Below are 16,317 nucleotides of genomic sequence, written 5' to 3'. Positions count from 1 at the left end.
AAAACGAATAAAATAAAATTTAAATTAAAAAATATATAAAATCTTGTATATATAATATATACTAAGTATATATATAATTATATATAATATAATTTCCAGAATATGGACTAATTGCGTGGTTTTAGTAATGTCTACTCTATTACTATAAAAATTAAAAGTAATGGTGATTAGTCCTATGTAATATGACTAAAAATTACTGAGAACCTCACATCACGCTAGACACTTAGTTAAATATTTTGCATGCCACATTTCATTTAACCTATATAATAACTCTGAATAGTAGATAAGAGTTTGAGGTCATCTAGTGAGTTAATGACAGAGTCAGACTTAAAGGCTTTGCTCTGAAAAATGGTATGCACTTAATATTTTGATAATGAAGTGTGTCTTTGTTGTAGGATCTTTTTTAAAGCAAAATATTCATCCGCTGTAGCAACATAAAAGACAAACTTTGCCTGGGCTTCTAAGCATCTCTTTTCTGAACACTTAACATTTTTCCCCCTTAACAAATCATCCAGCCTACATAACCTCCTTCTATTCCTTGATAATATAATCTTCTTCTTGCCACAGGTCACACACTGGAACAAATGCATGATCCATTTGTGACAATGAAACACAGCAGCCTCCTTCTTATAATACAAAGGCACAATCAGAGAGGAGAAAAATAGCTAAGCAAAAAAGGAAAGTGAGAGAAAAACTACTCTGATTTTAAACATAACTCAATAGAAAATTTGTCTTTCATCAAAAGTATTTCCAGGCTAATGACTTGTGGTTTCTTTAGTCCTCATTTAAGTAGAATAGGACTCACTTTTCATAAAGTAGGTAAGTGGATAAAGTACTCATTCAATTCTACATTAATTTTAAAGGGAATGTGAACCAGCTGCACTTGATCTGAGTACTCATCTCAAAGAAAGCAGGCTGTCAGAGTTCCTGGGGACAGAACTGTCTAGTCTTATTTCCAGGAGAGGCCATGTTCCCTGGCCATGCAACATAAAGAAATGGGCACTAGATATTTGCCCTAAGTGCTCCATTTTTCCTAACTTCTGACCATGTGGTTCTAAGGGGGTTGGGGAGGAGTGTCCTAATTATATTCAGAATATATAATTTAGTTCAATGGAAGATTTATTGGAGCATGTGACACACACAGCACTAGGCACTGAATTTGGAGAGGCATTTTAGTGACAATGAAGGATAAATGCATTTCTTACTTATGTTCTCCAAAATGGAGCAGTGACATAATATGAAAGATGGGGGAAGGACAGATAGCTATGTTTTTAACATGTAGAAAATATGAAGCACCTGGGTGGCTCAGGTGGTTAAGCGTCTGATTTCAGCTCAGGTCATGATCCCATGGTTCACAGGTTCTAGCTGAGAGCCTAGAGGCTGCTTTGGATTCTCTGTATCCTTCTCTCTCTGCCCTTCCCTCACTTAAGTGCTGTCTCTCTCTCTCAAAAATGAATAAACATTAAAAAATTAAAAAAAGATACGGACACTAACACAATTGTTATATTTCCTTTAGGGTTCCTTACAACTCCTATCTGAAACGTTCAATTTGTATGTAGTGCCATTACAAATCTCCTGGACATGGAATTAAGCCAGCAGAGAAGCCAGGGTGGGGAAAATGACAGAGTAGAAGTGATACAAAGTACTTTAATATAAACATTGTATTTTGGATTATAGAGCCTACTTTTAGTTCTAACCTCCTACACTATGATCAGAGATACAATCTTTATATTAAAATTCTTTATTATATAATACAGTAAGTTTCCCTAGTATACTTCCTAATAAATAATAAATACTCAATAAATGCTTGCTGAATTGGTGACTATACATATTTATTGTGGATAATCTTTTTTTAAGTTTTTTTTTATTTATTTTGAGAGAGAGAGAGGGGGGCAGGGAGTAGGGCAGAGAGGGAGGGAGAGAGAAAATCCCAAGCAGGCTCTGTGCTTTCACCACAGAGATCATGATCTGAGCCAAAATCAAGAGCCAGATGTTTAACTAACTGAGCTACCCAGGCACCCAGTTGTGGGTAATCTTTATGAATAATTATGTGCATGACTTTTTTCCATATTAGACTATAAACATTTGAGGGAGACTGAGGGGAGAGAAAGAGAATTCATCTTTGTATCCCCTCCCAGCCTCTAGCACACAGTAGGTCATATTTTAGAGAATGGCAAAATGTATAATTGAATTTGGCTATCATTTATCCTAACCCTGAATGGGGTCTTGGCTCTGCCAGCCATCCCCTTGCTTGTGAATGATCTAGCTGAGCTCCACTTGCAAATCTGAAGGTGGAGCTGGAAATCTGGCACCTACTAGTTTGGAAGCTGAACTGATCGTGCAGTGATACACATCACTCGCTAACACAGCCAATACAAATGAATTAGTCATGCCTGGCCTGTGTATTTCTCGTATACAGACACAAGCTAAAAACATGTCATGTGGATTCTTATTTTTTCCAAGAATCTATAATTTACACACATCTGCAAATTTTCAGGCAGCTTTACAGACACTCTCTGTCCTTATTCAGACGAGGTTAGAGATTGGAGCAAACAGATCAGTAGCCATCACTGTGGAACCTGAATAGGCTAGTCTTTCACAGCCAGGGAGGTTTCCAGCCGGGATGGCTGTTAGCGACTTCCTGAGATAGCGGTAATGGACTGTTGGCTTAGGCTCTCTATCTCTTCTTCGAGCTCAGCTGCTTGATTGGTGAATGATGAATGCAAGTTGGTCTAGCTGACAGCTGTCTACTGCTGTGGGGCTATAGATAACTGTAAGTAAAGTTAAAAGATGGAAGACTTCTCAGCTGCACTGATAAAATCATTTAGATGAGAAGTCTGCATAAGAGGTGGAGTCCTGAGATAGCCAGGACAAGAAAGACCTGTCACAAGGCCCTCCGTAAAGGTTTTGAGAGACAGACCCTTAACAGAAAAGAAGGTTGGGTTTTCCTCTCAGACACTGAATATACCTTCTGCCAGATAAGGATGGAGAACTCATGTTAAGAAGACATTCACTGAGTAGTGAGCCTATTGAGGTCAAGGATTATTTTTATAGTTTTCAAGTGATGTGTATCCCTAGAGCTAACCACAAAATAGGCTCATAATACCTGTACACATACTTAAATGGCCACAGTACTGTCAAGACTAGAGCATCACCTTCAATGTTGATCTCTAATGCTGAAAAAAAAAAAAAAAAGACAACCCATACATTTTAGCGGCATTAGAAAGAGACATACGCGATCTTTTCTATTGCATGATTCACAATAATTTAGAGAATGCTTAATATATATCAGTTTTCAGAATTGGAAACACTCCAATTAAACAGGTTTTTGTGTTATTGGTTCTTAAGATGTATATTCTATATAGCTATCGGACCCATAACATAACAAGGTTAAGAATCAATGGGCTTTTCAGTTGGATTAACTCAATATACTAGTCACTTTCCTACAATAGGCTAACTGTCCTCTCTTTGGTTCTTACTGATCCCATCCATCAGTATGATCATCTGCTGATTATCAAGAGCCATTTTTCACCACTGCAAGCAGCTTAACCACCCATTCATTCTTGAGTGTGTTTCCTCTAGAATCTAGAAAAAGTTCTTGTTAAAAATGAAACTAGGGTCATCCTAGTTGTTTTTTGTAAAGCATACACTTGCCTATTTTTCCCACAAAAGTTTGTCTGTTTGTAGAACTGGTTTTGCAGTGATAACCAGATGGATTTGAAGATCATATATAGCGCACCCAATACACTGAAAGATCAATGACTTCATTTTCATTAAACTCAACTTAGGTAAAATAGATAAACAAGAGTGTGGTGGGAATCTTGACATTTCTGCATTTCTTACAGATAATTCTACAGGTATCTAGTGCTATCCAGGGTCAGCACCACCATTCTCAGTCCTAAAATATTTGTTTTGGGACTGGGTAAATAACCTGACAAATGACTATTAAATATGTAAGGGCTTGCCACATAGTGTGAACCCAACAAATGTACATTGCATTGAATTGAAAATGGGCACAACTTTGTCAAGGCTAGAGAACCACGTTTGATGTTAATCTCCAAGGAATGCCAGTTCAGTTCCATATCGGATACCATATTAGGTTACTATATAAGGGTAACATTTTCATGTAATAGGAGGCTCTTGGAGACAACATTTGGAGCTGACTATAGGTTTAAAAATGTGAAAGTAATTGGGCAGAATATTTTAGTCAAAATGTAAATTGATCAGGTTGTTCTTATAGAGAATTTATAACACTAATTTTGGAAAACACCTAGAGATATAATCCTTGATATAAATAATATTTACTAGTAAAGGGGAAAATTGGGAAGCGATTTGATCAAAAATGTATAGTTTTTATATGGTTAATTTTGTCAATATCTGTTCAATTACTGTTGTGTTTAGAGACCAGATTTATTGTCTTCATGGTTTTTAATTCCAGGTGAAAACTAATAGACCAGGGATATTTTTCCAAATGATACTGGTTATAATAAAACAGAAGACCACAATTTTAAATCAGGTACCTATTAATATTCAGCAGCTATTGGTGATATGTTCTTCCAATGGTTTTTAGAATTGGTAGAGTGGAATGCCTAGTATTGAGTTCATTCATGTTGCCCTTCCCCACAATCTAGACAGAAAGCTGAATATATTTTATATATTAAACAACAGCGGCTATGTAGGAGAATTTGTTTAAAAAATAACAGAGGTAGTTGCCTTTTGAATTAAAAATCACAGACTCTAAATGCTACTTTGAAAAAAAAATGAGTGCTATTAATCTACACTTTCCAAATGGAATCTGGGGAGATTAAGCTACTGCTGGTTGCACATCTGTTACACAAAACAGCTGCATCAGAGGGTAGAGATTAAAATAGAAATAGATTGTGTAGATGCTCTTTTGGCTCCAGAACATCCTTATAAAACACCTAGTCACACACTGTCTCCCTCTAATTTTCTAGCAACAATTTAAATAAATACAAGATGTCAGACAATAGTCCCAGTTCAGGGAAAAAAGGGCTTCAATTCCACCCAAGTTAATTGAGGCTAGAATCATTTCTGCAACATCTATGGCAATTTCACATTGGTACACTTCAATTAAGGAATAATAAGAGTGCAAAGTAATTTATACTCATAGATTAGATGTCGTCTGTGAAAAATTACCGATTAACTCAAAGGCGGCCTCTGGAGTGCTCACCAAGCATTTTAATGGGGGTCTCTCTGTCACCTTTGGTCCTCATATCTGGTCGGAAACTAGCAACACTCTAAATTTGCCTTTTAAAAGACTCAATATACCTGTTTTACACATCTATGACTTCTCTTTTTTAAAATTCCCTAAACCACAAGTGTTTTGCAGTAATAATCAATTGTAATCATCTGGCATTTTTTTTCTATTTTTTTGCCTACACTTTTTTCTTTTATTTCCATTCTGGTTTTACTTAACATTAAAGGACATTTTCTTCAATAAAGTAACAATAAAAAGACATTATTGAATAACATTGTTATTCAAATGTTCTGTATTGTATTTTCACCTCAATAAACATACATAACTAACTTTCAACAATGGAAAAATGTGGTGTTTGTAGTAAAGAGAAACCAGATTCTTAATTACTGTTTTCCTCAAACTAAAATTTTAAGCCTTAGTAGATGATGATCATCATGAAGAAAATTTTGTGCATAATATGTTAAAGTCTTCTCAAATTAAGCAGGAGGATTATCCTTGATTATCTGTTCTCAAATCAGTACTTTCTTAAATGTCTAGAGACATGGCTAAGAAACAGTAAATTAAAGAAAAGTAAAAATAGCATTATTGAAACCATCCTTTTCTATTCTTCAGTTATTATCTGAAAGGAAAACAAACTGAAGCATAAAGAAAATTCACATTTATTTTATTAAGAAAGAAAATGGTCTACTTAATGACTTACTCGTAGATATAAAAGAGCAAAATTAAACACAAGTGAAACAATTGACCTTTTCACTTTTCCTGTGATGATCGAAGTGGCCAAGAGCTTGGACTTAATAAACTCAGACAATCTGTGTCCTCAAATGAGCTCTACCGCTTACTAGTGGTGTGAATTTTGTGTGGACATTTTGATTTCTGTGAAATAGGAATCTCTGGAGAATGAGATGATGGCTCAGGGGGTTGTTGTGAGGACTAAATGGATTATCATGTATTGACTGTGTGTTGTAAGGGCAATTGTCATTTTTTCAGGGTACTTTTCAAATAGGACCCTGAGAATAATTTCTAGAATGTATCTGAGAGGGGAATCTGGGTGGTTCAGCCGCGTAAGCGTCTGACTTTGGCTGAGGTCATGATCTCATCGTTCGAGGGTTCGAGCCCCACATCGGCCTCTGTGCCAACAGCTCAGAGCCTGGAACCTGCTTAGGATTCTGTGTCTTCCTCCCTCTCTGCCCCTCCCCCACCAGCGCTCTGTCTCCCTCTCCCTCAAAATTAAATAAATAAATAAGTATATAAACAAATATTAAAATGTTTCTGAGACATTTCTATTGTATTCCATGGTCCTTTTTCTAAGAGGAAGGAATCACATATACTGTAGTTAGAGAGCACCTGCAATACCACCAACCCAATCTGACTTTTAGAGAACATATTAGGAAGGTTTAAACGGGGCACCTGTGTGGCTCAGTCAGTTAAGCGTCTGACTTTGGCTCAGGTCATGATCTCACAGTTCGTGGGTTTGAGCCCAGTGTAGGGCTCTGTGCTGACAGCCACCTCAGAGTCTGGAGCCTGTTTCAGATTCTGTATCTCCTTCTCTCTCTGACCTTCCCTTGCTCACACTGTCTCTCTCTCTCAGAAATCAATAAAACATTTAAAAAAATAATAAAGTGTTGTTGGGATTGAAAAGGTGTCACAGAGAAGATTTTAAAGAGATTTCGAGAAAGAAAAGACCCAAGTAATTTAACATTAGGTAAAAATGTCTGCACTTACAGTCATTCAAATGTGGTTCTGTGTTTAGTTTAGAATTCTTGCTTTGTGGCAGCAGCTTATTTATATTGCTAACACTGTTAAAGCTGTCATTGCCATAGTGACTCAGTCTCCGGTCTGCCCACCTGTGAGCCTGAAAAGCCACATTAAGTTATTCTGCAACCCTTGGATCTGGGAAGATAGACACGTTTGAAAGGAGGAATTTAAATATGATGTCTGGTTCTCTTGAAGCAAAGGGTTATCAAAGCAGTAGGCAAAGGGAATTTTTTTTTTTTGGAGAAATTAGAAATGTTTGCAAGTGAATATTTAAATACACCAGTAGCTTGGGCCTGTTTAGATATCCTATTCAGCTTTGGAATATTTGTAATTAAAAATGATATATGATTTAATCCCAACATACACTCTCCCAACTTCCTCTCAAATAGTAAAAAACATATAGAGAAATTAAAAGCTTGAAATGAGAAAGAAGTCAAGGCTGGGAGTTAAGGTATAATAAGCATCTTGGAGGATTTGTAACTGATCATGTTCAAGCTAGATTTTTTTCTTTTTTTTTTAATATTTTTTATTTATTTCTAGGAGAGAGAGAGAGAGACAGCGTGAGCAGGGGAGGGTCAGACAGAGAGGGAGACACAGACTGAAACAGGCTCCAGGCTCTGAGCTGGCAGTCAGCACAGAGCCACGCGGGGCTCGAACCCAAGAACCGCGAGATCATGACCTAAGCGAAAGTCGGACGCTTTACCGGCTAAGCCACCCAGGCGCCCCAAGCTAGATTTTTTTCTTTAACATCTGTAGATCACATGTGATGTACCAAGCAATCTAAGCAACTTACAAATGTTGACTCATTTGCTCCCAATTAATCTTATTAGATCAGTAGTTTTTATAAAAAATTTTAATGTTTATTTTTTAAGGTTTTATTTTTCATTTTTGAGAGAGACAGAGAGAGAGAAAGAAAAAAAAAACACACACAACACAAGCAGGGGACGGACAAAGAGAGGAGACACAGATTCTGAAGCAGGCTCCAGGCTCCACACTCTCAGCACAGAGACGGACAAGGGGCTTGAACCCACCAACTGTGAGATCATGACCTGAACTGAAGTCGATACTCAACTGACCAAGCCACTCAGGTGCCCCAGATCAGTATTATTAACATCAGCTCAAAATCATACAACTGATTAAGTATTAGAGCTTGGATTTGAACCCAGATGCTCTAACTCCAAGGTCCTCTCTAAACCACTCTACTCTAAGGCTGTGAGATAAAGGATTACTTTGGGGAACAGAGCTGCTGTGCTGTGTTAGCACATGCCCAAATTGACAAGAATGCAGGTAGGTTTATTGTTTTAGTAACTGTCTCCCCCAAAGACACAAGATCCTTCAAGACAAAAGCTATGCTGATTTTGTTTTTTTCTATATGTTAAATACCAGAAAAGTGTTCAAAGAAATTTTTTATTGGTGGATAAGTATATGCCTGAATAGTGGCTAGAAAATTGTTTCCAAGGATTCCTGGCTCAAAAGTCCAAATCAACAACATCTGGTTAGGCATCGATCTCTTTATTGCATGAGAACACCTTTTTAAAATTTTAATTGCCTATTTTAGTTTTTTAAATCATAAAAGCAGTAAACTAAAGAATATATAAAACCTGAAAACTAAAGCAACAGAAATAAATATAAGTTAGAGAAAAAAATAAATGACTTAGTTCATACTAGACAAAGAAACAATAACAGGTTGTAAAATAAGATTTATAAAAAGATATAGAGAGATATGATCAAATTTCCTAGTAATTATAATGATTAAAATTGAACTTTATTTACCTCCACTTTTCTAGGAGGGAAATAAAAGATAAAAAAAGTTATTTAGGGGCACCTTGGTGGCTTAACCTGATGGATAAGCATCTGACTTCAGCTCAGGTCATGATCTCATGGTTCATGAGTTCCAGCCCCATATCGGGCTCTATGCTGACAGTTCAGAGCCTGGAGCCTGGTTCAAAGTCTGTGTCTCCCCCTCACTGCCCCTCCCTTGCTCATGCTCTGTCTCCCTCTGTCTCTCAATAATAAATAAACATTAAATTTTTAAAAACTTATTTAATATTTAAAATGGTGTATAGCTCTCAAAACTAAGCTTGTCATTATCAGCAAGTATTAGACTAGGACAGCACTTTTTATTTTAGGTAGTCATCAAATAAGTCAAGAGAGGCCATTTCAGTTGTGGAGGTTCCTGGGTGGTTCAGTTGGTTAAGTATCCAACTTTGGATCGGGTCATGGTCTTACAATTCATGAGTCTGAGCCCTGCATTGGGCTCTGTGCTGACAGCTCAGAGCCTGGAACATGCTTTGGATTCTGTGTCTCCCTTTCTTCCTGTCCCTCTCCTCCCCTCTCTTTCATAAATAAATAAATATAAAAGAGAGAGAGAGAGAGAGAGAGAGATTTCAGTTGTAAAGTGGAAGCCATGGCACAAAAAACACCTTTTGGAAATTGGTAGGAGTGTGGAGGCAGAAGGAAAACAGCTGAGGAAAATAGTAGAGCCCAGTATCTGCCTTGGGTTGTAGAATTCCCTTGACATGGCATAATCCATCGGGATTCCTGAGTGGGGGCCAAACAAAGGTATGAAAAGAGCCATAAATCCTCTTATATATACCCTGTGCTTAAATCCTTACTTTTGTTTCAAAATGAATGCAGATGTGGTGTATATTCTGAGCCTTTAAATATCTGAGAATAGAATAATATCCTCAGGTCACAATGCTTTTGCCTAAAACTCTATGGATGTTGCTCTGTCATCTTCTTGGAATGATGTTCCAGAGGGGGCTGAGGCCAGTGTGATTTTCTTTCATTCTAGGTATACTATTTTGTATGTTAGTTTTGTTGTTTTCTTTATAGACTTTATTGGGGGTGGGGTGGAAAATGAGAGTATGTATTTTTCATTCTTTGTAATTAAAAATGTTTTAGGATTTTTCCAAATGAAGGTATCTTATTTTTAGTCATTGTTTATAATGAAAGCTCTTTTGGTTTGTATACTCAAGCCATTTTTTTTCAACTCAAGTAAATTTTTCCATAATATATTTCATTATACTTCTATTCCAATTTTATATCTTTCTTGGAAAACTCTTTTCAGGTTAGCTTTCCATATTTTTAATATCATACCTATTGTTTTCTCTCTCCTCATCTCAATGCCATTTTCCTTTTTTTCCCTATATTATGAGTAAGCTTTTAAAATATGACCTCCACATCAATGAATTGACATCAATCATTTTGGATTTAAAATCTGTCATTATTATTTCATTCTCTTGATATTCTCCCTTATCTCACCACCCATTTTTTAATATCAGCCTGCTGTCTTTTATTTCAGTCTGTGTTCTCCAAGTTGATTTATACCTCTGTTTCAAAGGTAATGTATTATATATTCTAGGAAAATGTCAAATTTCTAAAATTATATTCTGGTTTCTATGTCATTTTCAGAGGTCTGCTTTTCTTTTTGTATGATAATACCTTTCTCTTTCTTGATAATATTTTAAAATAAGAAAAAAATATTTTTAACATTTTCTTGTTGTTGTTGTTGTTTTAATTTTTCACCTGGAACATAGTATCCAGACTGAGATTTTGTCAAATTATGAGTTTTGACTTGTTCTTAGTTCTACCCAGTCAACTTTTCAACTGGTAAAATGACCTTCTTAGATCTAAGACTGGTTAATGGGTTGATGTACACTCTCCTTAACCTTGTTTTGGCATCTACAATTTTATGGGCTCTCTTTCTGACATGCTAAAATACATAAAAATGATAACTCTCGTATTAATCAGAATTCTTTTAGAAAAGGGGAAAATTAAAAAGGAATCCAGCAAAAAAGAGCAACAACGATAAAAGGAATTTATTGAGACATATAATGAAAAAAGTAATCGGTATCAGTCATGGTTGCAGCCCAGGGTTTAACCCTACCAGTAGGACCTTCTCTTGCATAAATGAATTCTAGATACAAATCAGTACAGTACAAATGCACACTAAATACAAAGATGTAAGTACTCAGATTTAGGCAGCACACCATTTTGCCTTTTACCTGTAATGAAATTAGTATCCATACAGCTCTCAGGTAGTTAGTCAATAGTTGGAGCCACAAACTTCTACCCACACTATTGAGTGTAGATGATATTTCATTTGAGGATAAGTAAAGAAAAAGATAAATTGAAAGAAAGAGAATTATCTGTATGACTGAAGGTGAGGTTTATCTCTAAAATTATTTACTACCTTGGACTGGAAAACAATTATAGACAGCACTATTTTGCATGCTCTCTAGGGTACAGAAATATATAGTTTATGTAATTGGATTAGGAATTTATAAGAATAAAATAAAGCCTGAATTGAAAATGGAATCTGTAAGGGAAAAGAAAACTTAGGAAGCTTCCCTATAATAGGTAATAAAAGGACAAAGACACAAAAGCAAAGAAAGAACAGAAATTAGACATTGAGAAAATGGCTATGTAATCTTAGAGTTATAGACATTCACTCCAGAGGAAGACATCATCAGGACGGTTACAAAGTAGACAATTAGGAACTACAAATTAAGAAAGCAAAAAATCAAGTACTTGTACAAAACAAAACAAAACAACTAAGTACTCCAATGATCTAGCATGAAAAGATATGAACATATAGGCATGTGTAGAATAAAATTTTGGAATAAGAAGGATAACTAATACATCCAACTGTCAACTACACGGGTGAAAAGGCTGCTCACAAAGTAATAAAAGTCTGACTAGCAACTGACTACTTTGAGACATAAAATGTCTGGAGACAATAGAAAAGGTGCTACTGAGTTTTCAGGGCAGGATATCAACTTATGACTTAAAAATTTTAACATAAAAACAATGGGATGATAATTTCAGATATGCTTGGCTCAGCAAGTTACGTCCATTTTGCAAATATTACTTAAGGATTCATTTCACCTGACTGATGAACTAAAACTCAGAATTGAAAAATAAGTACATTGTATCACTAAAGGACTAGTGTGATTTAAAATTGTTAAACATAATTAATATTCTAAGTAATTATAGATTTGGGTGGGCAAATGAATAAAACATAGCATTACTAAAATAAAAGATATAACTAAAGATCATGGTAAATGTTTAGATCTAAACACGTAGAAGGTATGAATAAAGTCTTTAAATTGGTAGGGCTGCATATAGAGGTGAAGATAAAATATTTGAAATTCCTAACATTAAATTAGGAAAGCAGAAAGGATTTTATTTACTTGTTGACTTTATCAATGATTTAACCATAATATAACATTTTTTCTTTTTTTAAAATATTTTTAAATTTATTTCTAGGAGAGAGAGAGAGAGAGACAGCATGAGCAGGGGAGGGTCAGAGAGAGAGGGAGTCACAGACTGAAACAGGCTCCAGGCTCTGAGCTGGCAGTCAGCACAGAGCCCGACGCGGGGCTCGAACCCACGAACCGCGAGATCATGACCTAAGCGAAAGTCGGACGCTTAACCGACTAAGCCACCCAGGCGGCCCATAACACTTTTTTTCTAAGTTCTTAAAAGCAACCCATTAGATTGCGAATTCCATAATTTTTGTGTTTTGGCTACTGATATACCTCAATTGCCTAAAATATTTTCTGCTCAATAAATATCTGTTGAATGAATTAATGAACTTAGAGTTAAAAACATGGTGTGTATATGTATTTGTATTTATTTTTATAAATTCGAAAATAGTTGTACTCACTAGGAAACTAAAAGTTAAACCCACAGAATCCATATAATAAAAACACAAAACAATGAAGATAACAGCCAGAAATTACAACCAAGATAAAAAACAAACAAAAACAACTACAATTAGAATAAGGAGGGCCAAGTAGCAGGGTGCCTGTGTGGCTTGGTTGAGCGTCTTGGTCTTGATTTCTGCTCAGGTCATGATCCTGGGGTCAGGAATTGAGCCTTGCGTCAGGCTCTGCACTGAGCATGGAAACTGCTTAAGTTATTCTCTCTCTTTCTCTCTCTCTCTCTCTCATTCTCCCTCTCTCTCCTCCTCCTCCTCCTCTTCCCACTCATGTACTCTGTCTCTAAAAAAAAAAAAAATTAAAAAAAGGAAGATCAAAGGCAGTATCAATGATAATAAATACAAATGGGATAAATTCTACTTTTAAAAGAGGAAGAATTTCTGACTGGTTAGGATGCAATTCCAAATAAATGTTGATTGCAAGCAACACATTAAAAATGTAAAAATCAATAGATGAACAAGCTTTGTACGGTGAATACAAACTGAAAGCAAACACTGAAGGCATTATTAAATTTAGACAAAGTAAAAGTCAAGAAAGAAAGTATTAAACAATTAGATTTTTTTTTCTAAAGAGGAACTTTTTCCTGGATCAGAATTATAACCTGCAATGACAATAGGTGTTATGAATCTTTAGATGACAAAGAGAATAACATTAAAGTATGTAAATTAAGTCTCTTGGAAATATAACCGTTGAAACACAAATAAGGGAAACATTGGTAGGAACAGTTATTTTAAAAGATTCTTATGTAACTCTAGGCATTTGACAGACTATATAAAAATAAATATGGGTCCGGAGAATTTGAATTACATGATATGAATGCATGTTGTTTGGATTGTAGGTTGAGTTAACATGCCTTTGTGGGACAACAAGCAGAGAATACAAGTTCTTTTCAAGCACCTATATCATATTTACCAAAATTGATGATACAACAGACCTCAAACTTTTATAAATTTCAAAAAGCACATTAGCAATATTCACTCAATTATTTATTTATTACTATTTATTGAGGGCCAGCACTCAATAAATATGAGCCAGCATTCTTCTAAACATTGGAAATACATTAGTAAACAGCACAAACTGACTACTTCCTGCATTCTTGGATTTTAAGTTTAGGTGGGGAAAGACATTAATAAATAAGCCAGTAAATATGTTGTACATCAGATGGGGGAGAATAGTATAGAAATAAATATAGAAAGGTCAGGGGAACGAAGGATGATGATTTTGGAAGAGTTTATTTTAAATACTCAGTTTTGGAGATCATTTTTCTCACAGCTACTGGAAATTTGGGCTATTCCTTAGTTCTGCTCTTTAAGACAACACTATCCTGTTTACAATTAAGTCTTTTATAATTTCACATAAGCTATCTGTCCATAAGACAGAGGGCAAGTTAAAAAATCCACACTTTTAATATGGAAGTGGCACCCGTAAGTCCTATTTATAGCCACAAAGAACTTAAATCAATAGAATATCAGCCTATTAGAGCTGGATTAAGGAGGATTTTCCATTTTTAATTAAACCAGTTTCCTTATTTTGTTTTTTTCTGGGTTTAAGAATCTGACCTTACGATGTAGCTGACCAGAATATAATAAAGGAATAACAAGGTGGCATGTAGTTGAAAAGTTCTGTGACACCACTGAGCTAGAGTCCCAGTATCTCACACAGATACAGAGGAATACCTACCGGAGTGTGAATGAGTAACTGTATTAAGAACTATGTGCTCTCCATTGTTCACTTTTCCTCACACCAGACTCACTGAGGTTAATTATTACCACTCCGCAGGACTGGGTTTTAGCCCAACGGCAGGAGAACGACTGGGAGTTAAATATTTTGCATATTCCAAGGAGGGGTAAGGAGGGGACAATGCTTATTGGGCTAAATGTTCTCATGAGTAGATTTCTAAATGAATTTAGGGGAAGCGTACTTAAACTCTAGGACATATGAAATCTGAGTTCTCAGCCCAAGTCAGTGACACAGTTGGAAAAATTCAGAATGATTGCTCTACCTGTTGGTTTCATTATATATTAATACTAAAACAAAACAAAAAAAAACAAAAAAACCAAAACTAGCCATCATTAGAACAATGAGAGCAATAATTTCCCTTTTTTTTTTTTACAAGCCCATAAGGGTGGGTTATAAAAACATGCACCAAAGAGAAGAAATGTGAAGAAAAATTATTTTAAATTTCAAGATATAAGATAATTTTGGGAAAAGAGGATTTTATATATATATATATTTTTAAATTGAAGTTATATACTGCACAATTTTATTTTACATTAATTTGGTGCTAAAAGCATAACTGAGTGATTTAGTGTGGAAGGACTAAATTTCATATTCTTTTTATTCATATGGAACTTAAAGTAGGTTACTGAAAAAAAACTATAGAAAATTAAAGTTTAAATGCCCACATAAAGAATAAAAGGAAAAAGAAACTATATGTCAATAGTCATAGGCACAACCAAGTATAAGCTAGAAATTACCATAGAATATTGAATATAATAAATACTGAATTCGCATTATTACTAAACAATTAAATGGCTAGGGCGGTAATGGTGACCATTAAATGCCATCTTCAATGCAAATTTCTCTCTGCTGAAATCTCCAAATTTGCAAATCATTCCTTTGGTTCAAGAGGATACTCATCTAAATATTCCACTATCATTATGCCATAAAACCAAGGAATGCAACTTCATAATTTTATAGAGGATTAACGCAGACTTAGACAATGCCATTTCTCCTTATAGCCACTATGAAGAGGAGCCTTACAGTGTGAGAAAAGAGTCAAGTATGGAGCATGTCATCATCGGCCAAACTAACTTAACTTGAAAGTGGCATCCCTGTTTGGGGTTCTGGGATTACAGAAAGGCATGAGAACCCAAGAGATTGTGAATTATGAGTTCAGAGACACCTGGATTGGGGAAAGTGCTACTTTGCAGAGAAGTACAGTTGGCAAGTGTGTTTGCAAGTCCACCTATTTTACCACTCCTCCAACTCCGTCTTCAATTTCTTCACCTAGATAGTTCCTGTTAATCAAGAGAATTTCTTACATTGATGTATCTAGCATGTATAGCTTTCAAGTGGCTTTTTCCCTTAAAAGTGTATCAGAAATAATTCCCTATATCATTAAAGTCACTTTAAAATATAACATGTAATAACTAGGTAATATTTTGTCTTATAAATCTACTATAACTTATTAATCATTTATCTTTGGACATATAGATGGATGCCAATATTTTACTAAAATAATGCCAAGGTTAAGGCTTTTGTGCATGTTTTATTTCTTTCCTGTATTCTGATCATCTTCAGATTTTTAGTAGTGAAATTACTGGGGAGAACTGTACTCATATTTTAAGGTGGATATATACTATGAAATTTCTTTTAAGAAGGTTTATATCACTTCACACACTAATACTATTGAACGTTAGATCCATATTATTATATTACCCTTAGCACTGGTTTATTATAATTTTTGTAATCATCTCTGATAATTTCATGGGGGAAAAATGGCAGCTCATTTTCTTTTAATTTGTATTTCTTTGATTTTTAGTGAGGCTGAAAATTTTCTCATGTTGTTCACGAACACATTTAAGCTTCCTTGATTGAAATTTTCTGAGGAAAATA

The 16,317-nt window shown here is 35.2% G+C and overlaps 1 protein-coding gene across 2 annotated transcripts in view; it reads right to left on the bottom strand.

Annotated features, from left to right (window-relative positions):
• Positions 1-16,317, bottom strand: part of LOC144222098 (neuroligin-1) — a 654,622-nt gene that overhangs the window by 20,416 nt on the left and 617,889 nt on the right. The gene's annotated exons all lie outside the window — the stretch shown is intronic.

Source organism: Crocuta crocuta, unplaced genomic scaffold, assembly GCF_008692635.1.
Source record: "Crocuta crocuta isolate KB4526 unplaced genomic scaffold, BGI_CrCroc_1.0 scaffold716, whole genome shotgun sequence".
Lineage (NCBI taxonomy): Eukaryota > Metazoa > Chordata > Mammalia > Carnivora > Hyaenidae > Crocuta > Crocuta crocuta.
The sequence above is the reverse complement of the archived record's forward strand: the minus strand, read 5'-3'. Positions and strand labels throughout refer to the sequence as shown.